The sequence below is a fragment of the Elephas maximus genome, chromosome 17, assembly GCF_024166365.1.
Source record: "Elephas maximus indicus isolate mEleMax1 chromosome 17, mEleMax1 primary haplotype, whole genome shotgun sequence".
Taxonomy (NCBI): Eukaryota; Metazoa; Chordata; class Mammalia; order Proboscidea; family Elephantidae; genus Elephas; species Elephas maximus.
In genome coordinates, this window is record NC_064835.1 from 5839519 (window position 1) to 5855881 (window position 16363).

Here is a 16363-nt window from a genome sequence, read left to right on the forward strand (position 1 = left end):
TCCTGTCCACTGAACCTCCCACGACCAGCCAGCTCCATTGTTCCAGTAAAGGTTCCAGTGGCTGCTCAGTGGCTGTGGTACTGAGATCAAAGTCCTCAGCCTCTCTCTTAGGACTCCTAATAACTCAGCCCATGCTACAACCTCCACAAGCTAATCCCCGCCCGACCACTCTGTGTGTAAGCCAGACCCATCTCCTGAAGGCTTGTTCCACATGGCTTTCTTGTTCCTAACTCCAAGGCTTGGCTCATTTGATGCTTCCAGCCTGGAGCTCTCTCCCTATCTAAGGCCTTTCCATTCTTAATAATTCCTCGCATGGTAGGTATAGCCCTTTAGCACTTTCAGAGCCCCTGAAGGAAACAGCTTAGTCTAACCATATCCTCAAGCCATCTCCAGCCACACCACCCAGTATTTACCTGCATAGCCATAACATGAAGTATTTGTTCCTGACATATTAGTATATCAACACATTCTCCTTTTAGTGCAGATTCCTTCTCTGTCTTTATCTTATCAGTGAGGTTATAAACTGGCCAGGGGACAAGTGTCTCTATCTTTATTCTTCCTCAGACTTATACTAAAAATCCGTTCCATTGCCGTCGAGTCGATTCCGACTCATAACGACCCTATACAGAGTAGAACTGGACTTACACTAGCTAATATTTATTCATTACATTGTGCCCTAGACACCGTGCTAAGTGTTTATACACACTCCACCTCATTTATTTACCCTCTGAGATAACAATATTATTATCCCACTTGACAGAGGAGAAAGCTGAGGCTCAAAGAATCCCAAAGTCTTAGAGCCAGTAAGTTATAACCTGGAATTTGCAAATGGGACTCGCGTCACAGTCTGAGTTTTTAAAATCTTTGCTTTACCAACTGGGTTTTTACCTGGCTCTGCCACTTACAAACTTTATAACCTTGTGCATGTTGTTTACTTCCTTGTGCCTCAATTTCCTTCTCAACAAGACAAATAAAAATCATGCCTGCCTCATAGGGTGTTAGGAGATTGAATGAGATAATACACAAAAATACACAGAATAGTACGTCGTAAACGCTCAAATAAGTTCTGTGCAGATGTTCTAATTCTTCTGTATCAACATCGTCTTAGTATGGTTGTTTGTATTACTGTCACCATCTCTCCAGTCTCTGGCATCGTCTTAGCACCTAAGACAATGTTACACACATGATTTGTGCTCAGGAAGTGCTTAATTGATGAATGAAAAGACACTTGGGTTGCTAGAGGTGACTCTTTGACAAAAGCTCAGTATGATGTTGTCTTCGTGGCAGATCCTGGTTATGAGACTACCTTTTCCAGCAGGTAGGCTTGGGAGGTCCCTGTAGTGGTGGTGGTTGGGGGCTAAGGGGCTGTGGGGTGTGGTGAATGGTGCGGTCAAGAAACTTCTTGTTGCCTAAAAACTTTTTTTCCTGCCCACCCCCCTCCCTACTAGCGCTGTGCCCTGCCAAGCCTGTGCACAAGCCTTGAAATGACAAAGTACCCTTTAGTTAATTGCACAACGGATTGCCTAGAGTTAAAAGTTCTGATTTATATGACTATAGCTCTAACTGCTCAATAACACAGGCCTGTAATCTACTTTCATTTCAAACAGAACGGTGATTTATAGGGCGGCAGGCCGCTTTAGCTCAGAAATGAGGTGTTCAACATATGCTCTGTTGACATAAATTTGGAATTTATCGCTGTTGTCAAAACTGCCTGTTGGACAAAGGTGGGTATTAAGGCAATAAATGGCTCAGAATAGTTTTCTGTCGCATTTCCTAACCATTGTATTTGGTCTATTTGAGGGAAAAATATATACTTAAAAGTAATCAAATGTCCAAAATGCATGCGTCTTATTTGGAATGGGGGGAAGGGAGGGTGTTGGGAGGGTGGAAGGCGCAGGGATGTGGGGGCAGGGGCTGAGGGGGGAGGATTGTCAGGAGAAAGCTTTACATGAAGTTATGACCCATTTTAAAAAGATCCCACTTTGCTTCCTCTCTCCCCCATCCCCATTAGGAGGTGGGCTTTCCTTTCTCATTTAAAAAGAGGGGGAGGAAAATGAAAGCTCATTAAATAAAAATAGTAAGGGACATTTTTATGTGTGGGCTTAAAGCCAGCAGTGTCAGGAGGAGTTAGTGAGTGGAGCAGAGCAGGATCGTGTTTATGGAGAAATACAGCCACCGACCGCAGTGGTTTCTCTTCTACTTTTGGTGCGCAGAGGCCCCTACCTTCCCTCTGTGGGGTCAGTCTTGGCTGACTGATGAAGAGTGAGGATGCAGCCTGGTACTGGGCCCTGAGCAACATGTCGTACCCCACCCAGTCCCTGATTCATTAATTACCCACAGGACGGCCAGGACTCACCCACTCACCCATCTGCTCACCTGTTCACAAAGTATTTCTTGCATACCTACACGTGCCATGTTCTTTGCCAGGCTTGGGCATGCAGAGCTAAATGAGGCAAGAATGCTCCTTCGAGTAGCTCCTCATCTTGTTGGAGAAACAGAGACCTCTTGCTGTCGAGTCGGCTATGACTCATGGTGCCCCATGTGTGTCGGAGTAGAACTGTGCTCCACAGGGTTTTCAGTGGCAGCTTTTTTGGAAGTAGATCCCCAGGCCTTTATTTTTGAGGCACCTCTGAGTGAGCTTGAACCTCCAACCTTTTAGTTAGCAGGCTAGTGCGTTAACCACAAACTCAGTGCCATTAGTACAACAACAAACGCACATACAAAAGACAAGAGTAAAGCAGAGGGTCAGCTTTGGGAGTGGAGAGGAGGGGAGGGGAGGACCAGCAAAGAAGGCTTCCTAGGGAGCATACTTGCCCTCCTACCTGGCAAAATGTCCTTTTATGAGTGTCAGGTCCCTGCAGGGGGAATATAGAAAAATTAGTGATAGACCTATATATTTCAAAAAGCACCCTGTTTTGGTCAGATGTGTGTCAGTTTGAGTTTTCTGTGTCGTGTATTATAAAAGCAGAGCCAGATGTGTCTGGGCGTGGATGCTGCAGTGGCCGTGGCCCAGTGGCTACAAACTCTGTTGTTGTGTGCATCAGCATCACACAAGAGAATCGGATCATGTCATCTAAGCATAAGGCACTGGTACTTCAGGGATAGACTTCTTGCCTTCCATGTGGGAGATCCAGGTTTGTTTCCAAACCAGTACACCTCACGTACAGGCACCAGCTGTCTGTCAATTGAGGCTTGCATACTATGATGCTAAACAGGTTTCAGCGGAGTTTCCAGACTAAGACGAACTAGGAAGAAAGGCCTGGGGATCTACTTCTGAAAATCAGCCAGTGAAAACCCTGTGGAGCACAACGGTCCGATCCACAACCAGTCATGGGGATGGTGCAAGACCAGGCAGTGTCTGGTAGCATTGTGCATGGGGTGGTCCTGAGTCGGGGGCTGATAACAGCAATAGCGTACTTAGCACAGGGCTCCGGGGGGGGGCAGCATGGAGGACCTAGCACATCTAGAGTCAAGCTTAAGAATATCGATCTTTTCGTCATCCTCTGTTTTAAGATAACGTAGCTGACAGTATGTTGTTGGGTATTATGGGTTGCGCGGTAAGACGGAAAGCAAGCACCCTTTCAGCGAGCCGCCGCTTTGCCTGGCTGCGTCGGTGTTAGAGATTTCCTGCCCACCTGTCAGGCTTAGAAGTTAGGAGCCGAGGACACGCAAGCTGCCTGGTGCTTCTCCCTGTGAAGACGGGGCCCAGCGGGAGGAGAGGATGTGTATTTGCTGCCTTTATTTTATTTCCCCTTTTATCTCTGTGCCCACACGCTTGAACCGTCTGGGCGTTGATTAATGCGTGCTCTCTCCGTCTCTCTCTCTCTCTCTCTCTCTCTCTCACACACACACACACACACACATACAGTCCCCCTTTCTCTTGTGAGTGAGCGTGCCACACACACAGACACAGTCATGCACACGCTGGGCCTGGACACCAATTGTAAACCTCCTCTGTGTGGCTCACCCTCCCGTTGCCACCAACCCCTGTCCTTTTCACACAGAGCTCCCTGTTGGGAAAACTCATAATTTTTACACCACACAGTCTTGACTGGCCATTGCTGGAATTACTGTCTCTTTGAAGTGCTTTCTGCTGGGGCATTTACAGGCTGTTTTAATTACCTGCAGCTTGCAAGGGGCCTTGCTTGGTCCCAGCCTTTGTTTGTTTGTTCTTTGCAAGGAGTCTGTGCAGAAAGGAATACGGCTGCCGCCTTTTAAAAGGAGAGAAAATGGAAAAAAAGAAAAAGTTTGGGGAACTCTTAACAGAGCTTCTTCGCCCAGCCTGCTCCAGGAAACCCTGCCCACACTAAGAAGCTCAGGAAAAGAGGTCAGGCCCTTGTTCATGGATCCCACGTTCTCAGAAGGTTCCAGCTCTATGGATTCCCTCTCCTAGGGTTTGCCTGGGATATTTTTAAGTATTATTACATGTATTTTCAAACTTCGTGCCATAGACAGTAGGGCTGTTAAATAAAGCTTTCCTCTCTTCTGACCAAATCAAAGCCTGCTGCAATTGAGCTGTGGCCCTGCTCGTACTTCTTCAAGTAAATCTGTGTAAGCAGTTTGTGTTATTAAATTATAGAAGCTGGAGATGGGGTGGAAGGTAGGGGTTGAAATCACACGTGAAGGTAGTACCTGCTTTGAGCCGTTTCTTCACTTTTTTAAAAAAAATTTTGTTTCTTCACTTTGCATTTGGGGTTTCTGACATGAGTGTGGCACCTCATGTCTGCAGATAAAACGCTAGCTTACCAGAAGAGCCTGGGAAACTCATCCCCTTTCCTGGAGGCTTTCCCAGAAGAAGAAATCTTCATTCATTTACTCTTTTAGTCTAAAAATGTTTTGAGAAATTGGCACCCTCCTGTACTGCTGGTGGCAATGTAAATGGGACAGCTGCTTTGGAGAAGGGTCTGGCAGTTCCTCAAAAGGTTAAACATGAAGTTACCATAAAAAAGAAGTTACCATATGACCCAGCAACTCTACTCCTAGGTATAACCCAGAGGAGAGGAAACGTAAGTCCACGCAGAAATGTGTACATGAATATTCATAGCAGCATGCTTTGCAATAACCAAAAAGTGGAAACCATCCCAGTGCCCCTCAGGGGATGAGCGGGTAAACATGTTACACTCATACAGTGGGATATTATTCAGCAATGAAAAGTACGGGTTCATGCTACAACATGGATGAATGGGTGAACCAGGGACACATTATGCTGAGTGAAAGAAGCTAGTCAAAAGGGCTGTGTTTGTATGATTCCACTAATATGGAATGTCCAGAATAGGCAAAGCCATAGAGGCAGAGAGCAGATTAATAGTTACCAGGGACTACAGGGAAGAAGGAATGGAGGGTGACTGCTAATGGGTACAGGATTTCTTTTTTGGATAATGAAGTATTCTGGAATTAGATAGTAGTAATGGTCTGTGAATAAACTAAAATCCAATGAATTGTATACATTAAAAGGGTGAATTTTTTGACCAGCATCAATACCAAGTGAAAGAGGGTTTTCTGCATCTGGATATTTGTCATGAAACAAAGATCAAGACAGTCAGATAGGCCAATTAGCCTTTTATGTATTAAATGTTTGTGATATTACCTTTAAATTTTTGATGATTTTTATTTGGCATTTATCTTGCGTTAATGTTCCCTTTTTTAATGTTTTCTATTATCAAATGTCTGTATCAGGTAAATGTTATTTTTACATGTTATTAAAATACCGTCTGTGATATTAAAAGGGTGGCTAGGTGGTACAAACAGTTAAGTGTTCAACTACTGACCAAAAGTTTGGCGGTTTGAACCCACCCAGAGGTGCCTTGGAAGAAAGGTCTGGCAATCTGTTTCCAAAACCCTGTGGAGCAGTTCTCCCCTGGAACACATGGGGTTACCATGAGTCAGAATCGGCAGCTAACAACAACAATAATGTTAATATCATAATATATTGGTTTATAATAATAAACAATGTATTTATGATTTTTCTGGTATTGCTGTCTGCTTTTTACATTTTTAATTTTGGTGAAGCTATACACAGCTGAACATAAACCGGTTCATCAGCTGCAACATGTGCAATTCACTAGCATTAGTTACATTATTCACATTGTGTTGCCGTTCTCGCTATCTTCAGCCCTGTTGATTCACCACCATTAACTTTGCTTGTTATGGTCACTCATTAGTATTTCAAAGCATGAAAATACAGTGCTATGAAAAGTACAGAATATATTTACAGTTTTGGGATTTTCAGTTTCTCATTCTTGGTTCTCAGAGATGAATATCTGTTGGGAATTTGGAAACAGGGATTGCTAATGTACTGAGGAAAAGGAGTCACCAAAAATCACCAACTGGAACCATCCCTCACCAGACTTGATAAGTGATATATATCATGACTGTGTTGTTAAAACAAAAAAAAGGTGAATTTTATGGTATGTGACTAATACCTCAGTGAAGCTAGTATTTAAACAAATGTACTTTGTCCTAGGCAGTATTAGAGACTCTGAGACTACAGTATATGGTTTCTGCCTTCATGTAGCTTACAATCTGGTAGAGGTAAAGACTACTACTAAAAAAGCAAATATATAACTGCAAATTAAGTGTATAAAGGAAACCAGTTAAGTGCAGTAATGGAGAATAGTGTTGATGCAGAAACTACCTAGCTAGACTGTGGTTCCAGTTCAGTCTTAGTTTCCCAGAACCTGGTACACAGTAGATGCCTAAGGTATGGGATGAAGAACCGTAGGGGACTAGGCAACATGCCCTTCCTGACATGTTACTGCTAGGAGGTCATAAAGTCTCTGTGAGACACAGCTGTCTGTGGATCCTGTTGCTCACATTTTTCTTAGAGGACCCTCTGTTCTTGTTTTCTCTCATTAACAGTCAATTCCGACTCATAGTGACTGTACAGGGCAGAGTAGAACTGCTCCATATGGTTTCCAAGGAGTGGCTGGTGGATTCGAACTGCTGACCTTTTGGTTAGCAGCCATAGCTCTTAACCACGGTGCCATCCCAGGCATGACCTCAGTGCCACCTTTGTTGTTGGTTATTTTCCTGCCTATTTTATGGGGAGACTCCAGCCCAGAGGTTCTAGGAAGACATCATGAATAGGGCATATGTTCTCTCCTCAGGTGGGTGAATGTGGAGGCAGGTCCTGAGTGGAGAAGTCTGAAATTTTCTGCCTGCTCTACAATGTGGGAAAGTAAGTCACTTAGCCTCAGTTTCCATAGTGGTTGAGCTGAGCCTCGGAAGGCCCTTCAAAAGTCCGCTGTGGATATATAAATGCGTTAGCATTGTTATTATAAAACCTCAGTTGAGTAGATGTCTTTTTTTTTTTTCTAGAAGAAAGGAAAAAGAGCTAGCAAAGAAAAGCTAGTATCTATTTGATTTTGCTTTTTTCTTCATTAAAATGACAATAAATTTCACAGTGTGATTTGATGTCCATACAGGTTAATCTACTCAGTCTCTTATCTTGTATTCATAATTATGTTTAGAATGATGGCTCTAAAGCTCAGAATCCTCATAGAAAAGTACTTTGATTTTCAGTGTACTTTAAAGCAGAAAGAATGAGGCAATATACATTAAGAAGGTTTTCAGGATAGTTTAATTCCAAAGGAACTTTCTTTTGAGGCCTTTAATAAGCCTACTTATTCTCAGCAGCCTTGGAGGAGCCATGGCTGGTCCATGGCCTTGAAGGTGATTTTTGACTTCCTGATTAAAGTAGGGATGTGTAAAAATGAGCTTACACACATTCAGGCAAAACAAGGAGATAAAGGAAGAGCCTCTAGCTCTTTGAAAACTGTTTTCCCAGAAACTGGCTGTTTGTGCTGGTTAAAAGCTTCATACAGAGTCAGAGAGAAAAAAACAGAAACCCTGTTCATCCATAACCATAGTTTAATCCCTTATAGGGTCTTTTAGAATCTGGAGAGGATATTTTGGATTTATTTTTGTTTTCCTCGGGCTGACATCATCAAGCACACATCGTGCTTTGGGTTTGGAGAAAGCTCTGAGAAGCTGTAAATCTTAAGATATTTTACTATTGCTCCTTTTTCTAAAAGCACAACTTTCCTGGTTTCTGAAAAAAAGAAAGAAAGAAAGAAAAGAAAACTGCAAAAGTGTGTATTGATCCCTTCCCCTCAGATCTTAACTGCCCAGGCAGTAATACCTTACTTACATCTGCCAGGTTTTTTTGTGCAGTTTTGCAACATCTCCTTAATCCAGGGAGCATAAATAGAACATTTCAATCATATTTGGCTACCAGGAACTTCGCAGATAAGCACACTAAGACCTTACTGAAAGAGACTATATGAGATTGTGTGTGATAAGATCATCCTATAGCCCAGCACACAAATGAAAAAATTCTGTTCTTGGTGAAATATGTTGATAGAGATATTTCAAATAAACAACTTAGGAAAACTCGGTATTTCAAAACAAAGGCCTGGTTATGTAACAGCCAGAAGCCCAGGCCTCCTGGTGCTCAGCAGCTGTGAAGATCTGCCCCGGAGCAGTTGCTGCAGGGAGGTTAGCCTGCCCCTTTGTCATTCCTGATGTTGTGTTTTAATACTCTTGGGCAGCCTTATCAGAAAGTACTGTACTTGGTTGTGGTTATGGCTGCAGGGAATGCCATGGTCCTTCCTCATTTTCAAAGTTCAAGACAGCTCTTTCCATTCTTCAGTGAGCTCTAGACTGGCCTTGATCCCAGCCCAAGGCAGGGTGCACGGCTTTCTTTCCAAGAACCCCATGGGGCTTTTCTCTTGGACTATATGGACAACTGTTCTTGCACTGATGTGTGTGTGTGTGTGTGTAGTGTGTAGAAAAACCGAAAACAAAAACAAAAGCAAAAAAAAACCCAAACCCAAACCCATTGTTGTCAAGTTGATTCCGACTCATGGCAACCCCATGTGTGTAAAGTCGAGCTACACTTCACTGAGTTTCCAAGGCTGTGACCTTTTGGTATCAGATCGCCAGGCTTTTCTTCCGAGGTGCCTCCAGGTGGACTCAAACCACCAACCCTTTGGTTCGCAGCCAAGTGTGTTAACCATTTGCACCACCCAGGGTGGCTTTATGTGTGTGTGTGTGCGTGCTTTAAGTGCAAGTTTACAGTTGAAGTTAGTTTCTCATACAGAAATTTATACAGACATTGTTATGTGACCCTAGTTGCTCTCCGTATAATGTGACAGAACACTCCTTTCCATTTAGTCTCGTGTATCTGCTTGAACTGAGAAGCATACTCTTCACATATACCATGTTTTTTATCTAGATGATTTTTGAGAAAGTATGGCTTCTTTGGTATTCTCTCCACCTCCCTTTAAAAGACTCCAGAGTAACCAAATGACCACTGTCTTCTGTAGCTTCACTGGTCCAGATCCCTGGCAGAGAGGTACCCTCTGTGTACCCCTAAACCTGAAGCACAGAAGGTGTTAACTGGTGCTCTGTGAGCAACCTCCTTCCCCTTCTTGGTGGTTGTTTTTTAATTTGTTGTTTGAAACTCTTGCCTTTTATTGGTATATTTACTTTATGGCATACTTAAAGACTTCTATTAAAAAATAAATTGTGTTATAAAAGCATTCAGTAATGTTTATTAATATTGATTAGTCAGGGAGGAATAAACTCTATTGCTAGAAGGATAATTTGTGGTAATACTAGCTAAGCATTCACAGCTTGTCAAATGACTGTCTAATCTCAACATTAAAAAAAAAAAGGGAATACAAGGATAATTTCCGACATGCCTTGAGAAAATGAAAGTGACCCCTTCCCCAGCCAAGATTAGCACTATACCATCTTTTTTTTTTTTTTTTTCCTTCCTGGGGTACCAGGCCTCCTCTCTGATTCCAGGCTGTTCCAGGGCTGGATTTTCTTCAGTTATTCCACTGTCTCGGGGTGGCTGGCAGTGGCTTCACTGGCAGTGGCTTCTCTGACGTCTGCTCTGGCTGTGTGAATCTGTATGAGAGTTTTGAAGGCAGGGATAGTGATGTGATTTTTGTGCTCAAGGAACTTGTAGTTTTGAGGAACTTATAAATGGCTTAGTCCTGAACTGTGGACTTGGTATTCCAAGAACAACACTGGGAGTGACTAATGGCCCACCAAGCCTGGAGTCTGTCACTGTTGGTGACATTAAGAGATGTTCCTTGGGAAGATATAATGTTACCTTCAGGAAGTAGGGAACGTTCCCTGGACATGCCAAATGCCCTCTGAATGACTGGTCCTGGCTGGGGTGGAGGCCTCTAGTAGAACAGGCTTGTACAGGATATTCCTTCTCCACAAAAAGGCCCACTTAGAAAGGACAGGAGATTAGACAGAATGTGGTAATACCCTGCAGTCTCCCTGGAAGTTGCTTCTGGGAATAAATGCCTGACAGCCTAATAGCTTTTCATTTATCCTTCTCTTAAAATTAGAGCACAGAATGCCTTTGGCTGTTTGACCTTCCTGTGCTTATTTGAATAAAAGGTAAATGTGCAGTAAAACCAAAACCAAAACAAAAAAAAAAACCAAACCCGTTGCTTTTGAGTCAGCTCCGACTTACAGTGACCCTATAGGACAGAGGGTTTCCAAGGATCAGCTGGTGGATTCGAACTGCTGACTTTTTGGTTAGCAGCTGAGCTCTTAGCCACTGCACCACCAGGGCTCCAGATGCACATTCAAGATAGGTTTTTGACGTAAGGGGTATAGGAGAAAGAATAAGCCTATTGCTGAATTATAATAAGCTCTCTCCCCTTTTCGGTTCTGTTTCTACTTGGGAAGATGATTGAACCACTAGGCTTAGGAGTCAGTTGTTGCTTTCAAGACTGAGAGCATTGGCAGGGCTCCATGAAGAAGGGCCCTTCCCCACGCCATGCCCACATGCGGAGACACGGTAGTTCTGATTCATCAGGTTCTGCTGAAGGGAGGAGCAGGAAGTTTGCATGGTGACTGGGTTCTGATGGTCAGTGGAGGATCTTGGAGAGTGTTGGGTCTCAAGTGGGCAGCAGGCTTTTGAGAGAGGAGGGTCATTTAGACCTTAGCTTAGATCTCCTGCCTCCTCGTCTGCTCTGTAGGTCAAGTTGGTGGTTATGAGATTAGAAAGCAAAGCCTTAAACGCTGGGTGACTTTGCATGTTGAGCAGCCTCAGACTAAGGATGAAGTGAGTCGGAAGGACCTTCTGAGCCACTCTGGCCAGGGCTGAGGGTTGGTTCAGGGAATGGAGGCAGCTAAGCTGAGAACAAGGAAAATATTACCTTGTAACAGCCCTCATAGGATGGATTCCCTACTTTATTTGTCCTTATTCAAGGGTGGGAGAGGGCAGTGGGTACTCCCACTATGGAATTCCCTCCCGCTTGCTTTTCCAGATCACAGGTCCTAGTTCCCAGCGTTGGTCTGCCCAACAAAACTCACAGGCCAGGCAATTTCAACTCCCCAGTAGGAGAATGAAGGAGTACAGCCCTTTAGTTATTAGGAGTGAGAATCTTCTCTCTAAACCTACCTTGCCAATGGTCTGTGCCACCTTTGCCACTTGTCTCAGGGCAGAGGAGCTTGGGAAGAAATGTATCATTGGCAGTGCCAAGCCTTGAACTCCTCTCTCTCAGGCAAGTGCTGTTGCTGGCCTTTTCTTTGTGGAACCTGGTTGTTCACTTAGTCCTTCTCTAGCCACCTTCTCCTCCAGTTCCCAACTGTCTGTGATGGAACTGGGCTGAGCTTCTCCTGAAGACAGTAGATATAGGCTCCCCCTTGTCCCCCTAGGAAGCAGCTGAATGGTCAGCTATCTCAGGAGGCCGAGGGTAGAGAGGATTGAGCTTGGCATGACCTTGCCTTGCTGCCACTCTGTCTGCTGTTGCTGTTCCAAGTGGGTGATGAGATGAAGTCTTAGCATGAGGATGAGAGATTTGTCTGAAGCTCAGGCTTCACCGGCATTTCTTGTATGGACTTCAGAAGCCATCAGGACAGGGCCCAGTGCTGAGTTGGGGGTTGCGATTGAAGCTGTTGAACTTGGAATATTGTTTGGATGGAGGAATGCCTAGACTTCCTCTTGTTGTTGTTTGTTGCTGTCAGGTTGGCTCCAACTCATGGCAACCCCATGTATAACAGGATGAAACGTTGCCTGGTCCTGCACTGTCTTCATGATTGCTGGTATGCTTGAGTCCATTGTGCGGCCATTGTGTCAGCCCATTTCATTGAGTGTTCCCTTGCCTTCATTGACCCTCCACTTTACCAAACATGATGTTCTTCTCCAGTGATCAGTCCCTCCTCATGATGCATCCAAAGTGAGTTGACATCTCAGATAATGTTATGTGATCCACATGGTTTTCACTGGCTGATTTTCAGAAGTAGATTGCCCAGCCTTTCTTCCTAGTTTTTCTCAATCTGGAAGCGCCACCGAAACCTGTCCACCATGGGTGACCCTGCCAATATTTGAGATACTGGTGGCATAGCTTCCAGGATCATAGCAACATGTAAGCCACCAAAGTATGACAAATTGACAGATGGATGGTAGAGTCCCCCCCTTAGATGGAGGTATTTCTTCAGCAGCATTGGGTAATCCCTGCTAAACTAGGCCATATGAAAAAAAGAAAAAATAGGCTTGGCTCCTGCCATTATGGAGTTTGGAGTCTAAACCAGATGGGATATTTATGAATTATCAGATCTAGAGTAGCACAAAAAAGGTTCAGATGAGCTTGTGTCTTGCCAGCTTGGTTTTACTAGTGAGAGTTGCAAGGTTGAGAATCGGAGTGAGAAGGAGCAGGTCCTTGTCTCCAGTTACTTGGCAAAGGGTTCAGATTTGCTTAGTTCCAATTTCTCATGATAACTCAGTTTTCTTGAGAACATAGCTAGAAATCTGTTAGAAGCTAATTGCTTCCTTTGTCTTTTTGAACATAAGTGAAAACTTGTTATATAATTTGTGAGTTTACCTAATGGGCCAGGTGTGGTCTGTGGTGGGTCACCATCGTGGGTGGGGGAGAACTTGAACCTGATTTTCAAGAATGGGCGGTAGAGACATGAAGCATATGGGAGAGATGGAGACTCCACTGAATACAGAACAGAGATACTTGGGCCAGGCTAGAATTGGGTTCCTTTCAAAAAAGCATTCAGCAGTGTGGCTTATTCTGAGAGCAGAGAGCATTAAAACTGTTGTCAGCCAAGGCAGTATGCAGAAAGATGTAAAAATGTCTCCAGCTCTCCATCTTCCCTGTGTTACAGTGGAAGCCGATGACCTCAGATGGCTAAAGCAGTTAGACTTTGTGTAAAGACAGGACCAGACTGGGAAGATGTGTGTGTGGTAAGGAGGCAGACAGATCAAATGCCTTTGCAGTTACATACTTTTTCTGCCGGGGAGGGGGGAGGGAGGGGGTGGTAGTAGAGAAGATTGTGACCTAAAGAGTGACAGACATGGGTTTATACAAGTTTGTACTTTTGTTCCAGAAACTAATTGGAATTTTATTTCCGTATTAGCCATTCTGCAGACAGTGTCACAGAGAGTTTGCTGGTAGCCAAGTCCCTTGAATGCACTCAAATTCTTCTCCACCATTTTCTTTTCCTTTGAGTGTCTGGACAATGTTTAAAGATGAGTAAAGCAATGCTGGGTTCTGTCAAACTCCAAAGCCTGTGAAGTTGTTCCCTTTCCCTTTTTCTTTCCTGAACTTTGTGTGTGCTTTGACCAGACTCCTTGCCAGTGGGGCAAGACCTTTGTCCTTTTACTACATGTGGAATCACATGGACACCACGCTTGCCTCTGGTAACCTGTTCAGGGCACTGAGTTAGTGGGTCAGTTGCAGGGCAGTGTCCTTACCCCAAGGTTTGGACAAGGTAAAGCACCTGTGTCTCTGAAGGCTGGGAAATGTAGGGAATAGAGTGGTTTTGGAGGAAAGGTTGGTGGTGAGTTCTGGAAGTTTCTTTCACTGAGGGAGGAAACTCAGGTTGTCTGGAGTCGATGGTTTTATAATGAATAGATTTCTGGCATTGGCCCTAGATTTTCTTGGGCTCACCTAGCCTTGTCACAGGACATCACAAAAATTGAATATGGCCCAGAGAGATTAGTTCCTCTTAGAGGAGCTCCTTGGAGCCTAGGTAAAAGGGTATGGATATGACTTTTGAATAATTTTGGCTCCATAAAGGACCGTGAACCTTAGATAGCATCCACAATACTTTACAGGTGAAAAAATGTAGAGATTGCAATAGCATAGTTGGTCCAAGGTCATGAAAAACACATTAACGGCAGAGCCAGGATGAGGATCTTCAACTTCTAGCTGCTGGCCCAGCATTCTGTCCTGTACTCTGCCATCTTTGTAGGACAATACCTCATCACCTTTCACACCAAGCCAATCCACTTGGCCAGGAAAAGCCACTGCTCCCAATTGTCAGGCAAATCCATTTGCATCCAGTGAAAAGCCAACGGACTTACCACGAAAGTGTTCAGTAGGCTGAGAGACAGGGATTTGATCTGGAACCCTTAGGGGGAAGAAGTGGGAACCCAGTGTGGGGAGCTTAGCCTGATGGTGGCTCCTAAAACCTGAAGACTCGTCACTCTAGAAACCATCTGGAAAATAAATCCAAATAGGTATTTTTCCTCCCGTTTCTCTTGACAGCTTCCAGTGAGAGTTGGGCATTCCTGAAAGCTAACAAATCACCAGTGAAGAAAAGGATGGAAAATAAAAATAAAACAGAAACCTGTTTTGAGATTTGATCATGAACATATGCAGGTGGTTCACTTGCTGAACCATTTGTGAGTAGAGCCTTTGCTGCTCCACGGAACATCTCTTGAAAAAGCAAACATCTGTCATGTCTGGGCAAGTGACAGGAGTACTCAGTTATCGTGTGTGCGTGCATACACGCACATACACTCACATGCCTGGATGTGTATTTAAAAACACACTTTGCCCAAAAAGCTATTAGTACACGCCCCAGTGCCCAGCATTGTGAAATATATTTTGAGTTAAGACTGTTCAGTTAAAATGTTCTGTACTGTTAATATTTCTCAACTTGGATAGATTAGCCATGGCTAGGAGTAAGATAACCTGGGGGTGGGGTGCACTACAATGTTGTGGATAAGGGTGTGTGTGTGTGTGTGTGTCTGTGTGTGTGTGTGTGTGTTTGATTGAGAAATCACTGGCCTTTGGCAAGGGGTTAGAGGGAAAGAGAGCAAACAAAACAACACGATTGTGAAAGAGTTCTGCAAGGGAGAAGACTGCGTGTGACCACTATAAAAAGGCTTGCGCACAACTGGATACTGTATGCTGTGGCCCTAAGGAGACCCCCCTGGGGCGTCACATGCTTTCGATACCCTGTTGGGTTCTAATTACGAGATTTGGAAGGTAGTAGCAGCGGGTGGCTTGCTTTCGTTTTCATGATCTGGGCACTGCCGGCTTGAGTGTATTTTATGATACTGTCTTTCCACCCACAGTTTTACCTAATATCAGTACCAGCTCTCCAGCCTTTTACTACGGTCTTGACATGTGAACATTCTGATTGTAAGAGGTTGTTTGCTCTAAGAGGGCCTGTCTTCACTCCTACCTGGCCCTCCACCCTCAGATCCTGCCTCTGGCTGCCCTTGCCTGCCCTGTTCCTTGGGGCTGAGGGAAGTTGTGGGCAAGGCTTAGAGACTGGGGCGGAGGTGGAGGCTGGCTCTGGCAATGGCATATAAGAGCCTGAGAACAGGAGTGTGGGTGGGAGGAGAGTCAGTGTTCCAGGCCAAACGGCCCACACTCCAGCCGGCAGAGCAGAGCCATGCCCAGGCCCTCTTCCCCCTACTTGCCTGCCTGCTGCTCTGCATCTTATTGGCTCCGTTGATGGCTCATGACTGAACAGCGCATCTGGTGGAAAAGGTCCTGGGTTGGGGGTCAGTTCAAGTACTGTCTCAGGCTGGACCTGTGACCAGTTGTTACTGGGCCTCTGCCTCTTAGGGATGATAATATGTGCTCAACCCACCTCACAGAACTGCGGTGATGGTAAAATGAGATAATGCCCATCAAGTGTTTTGGAAAATCAAATGGCCACCACCATCTTATATTTGTAGAAGGATGTTATCTGGTTTCTTTAAACCCTTCCTCATGTCAGAGCTCAACCTCTGACAAGACATAGGGAAGACACTTGTTAAGCTGGGCCTCAGGGGAAGGGTGCATGTTGGGAAATCTCTGTAGTTCTAAGAATATCTGGATGCCCTGGGAAAGAGCATCTTGTGTCCCTGAACGCATCCATTTGTTAATCAGCTCATGCAGAGCCTACCTCGTGCCAGTTCCTGGAGTGGGAGCTGGAGATGTGAGGGGGGAGAATACAGGCGCAGCCCTCCTGAGCCCGACCATTGAGCAGCAGGTAAGGCGTACGAATGCTCACGGCACAGTGGGGGCAGTGCTGGGACCAGGGTCGACACGGGTCTGGTGGCTCCCAGGTAGGGCCTGCGCAAGTTCTACAGCGCACATAC

At 44.7% G+C, this 16363-nt stretch overlaps 1 protein-coding gene across 4 annotated transcripts in view; it reads left to right on the plus strand.

The window, feature by feature from the left end:
* Positions 1-1924: 1924 nt before the first annotated feature.
* Positions 1925-16363, plus strand: part of LOC126060831 (zinc finger and BTB domain-containing protein 16-like) — a 130503-nt gene continuing 116064 nt past the window's right edge. For 2 of the 4 annotated variants that reach the window (XM_049857179.1, XM_049857176.1), the window contains exon 1: positions 7184-16254. The gene's annotated coding sequence lies outside the window, so the exon portion shown is untranslated. The other 2 variants (XM_049857177.1, XM_049857178.1) reach the window with 2 other exon arrangements.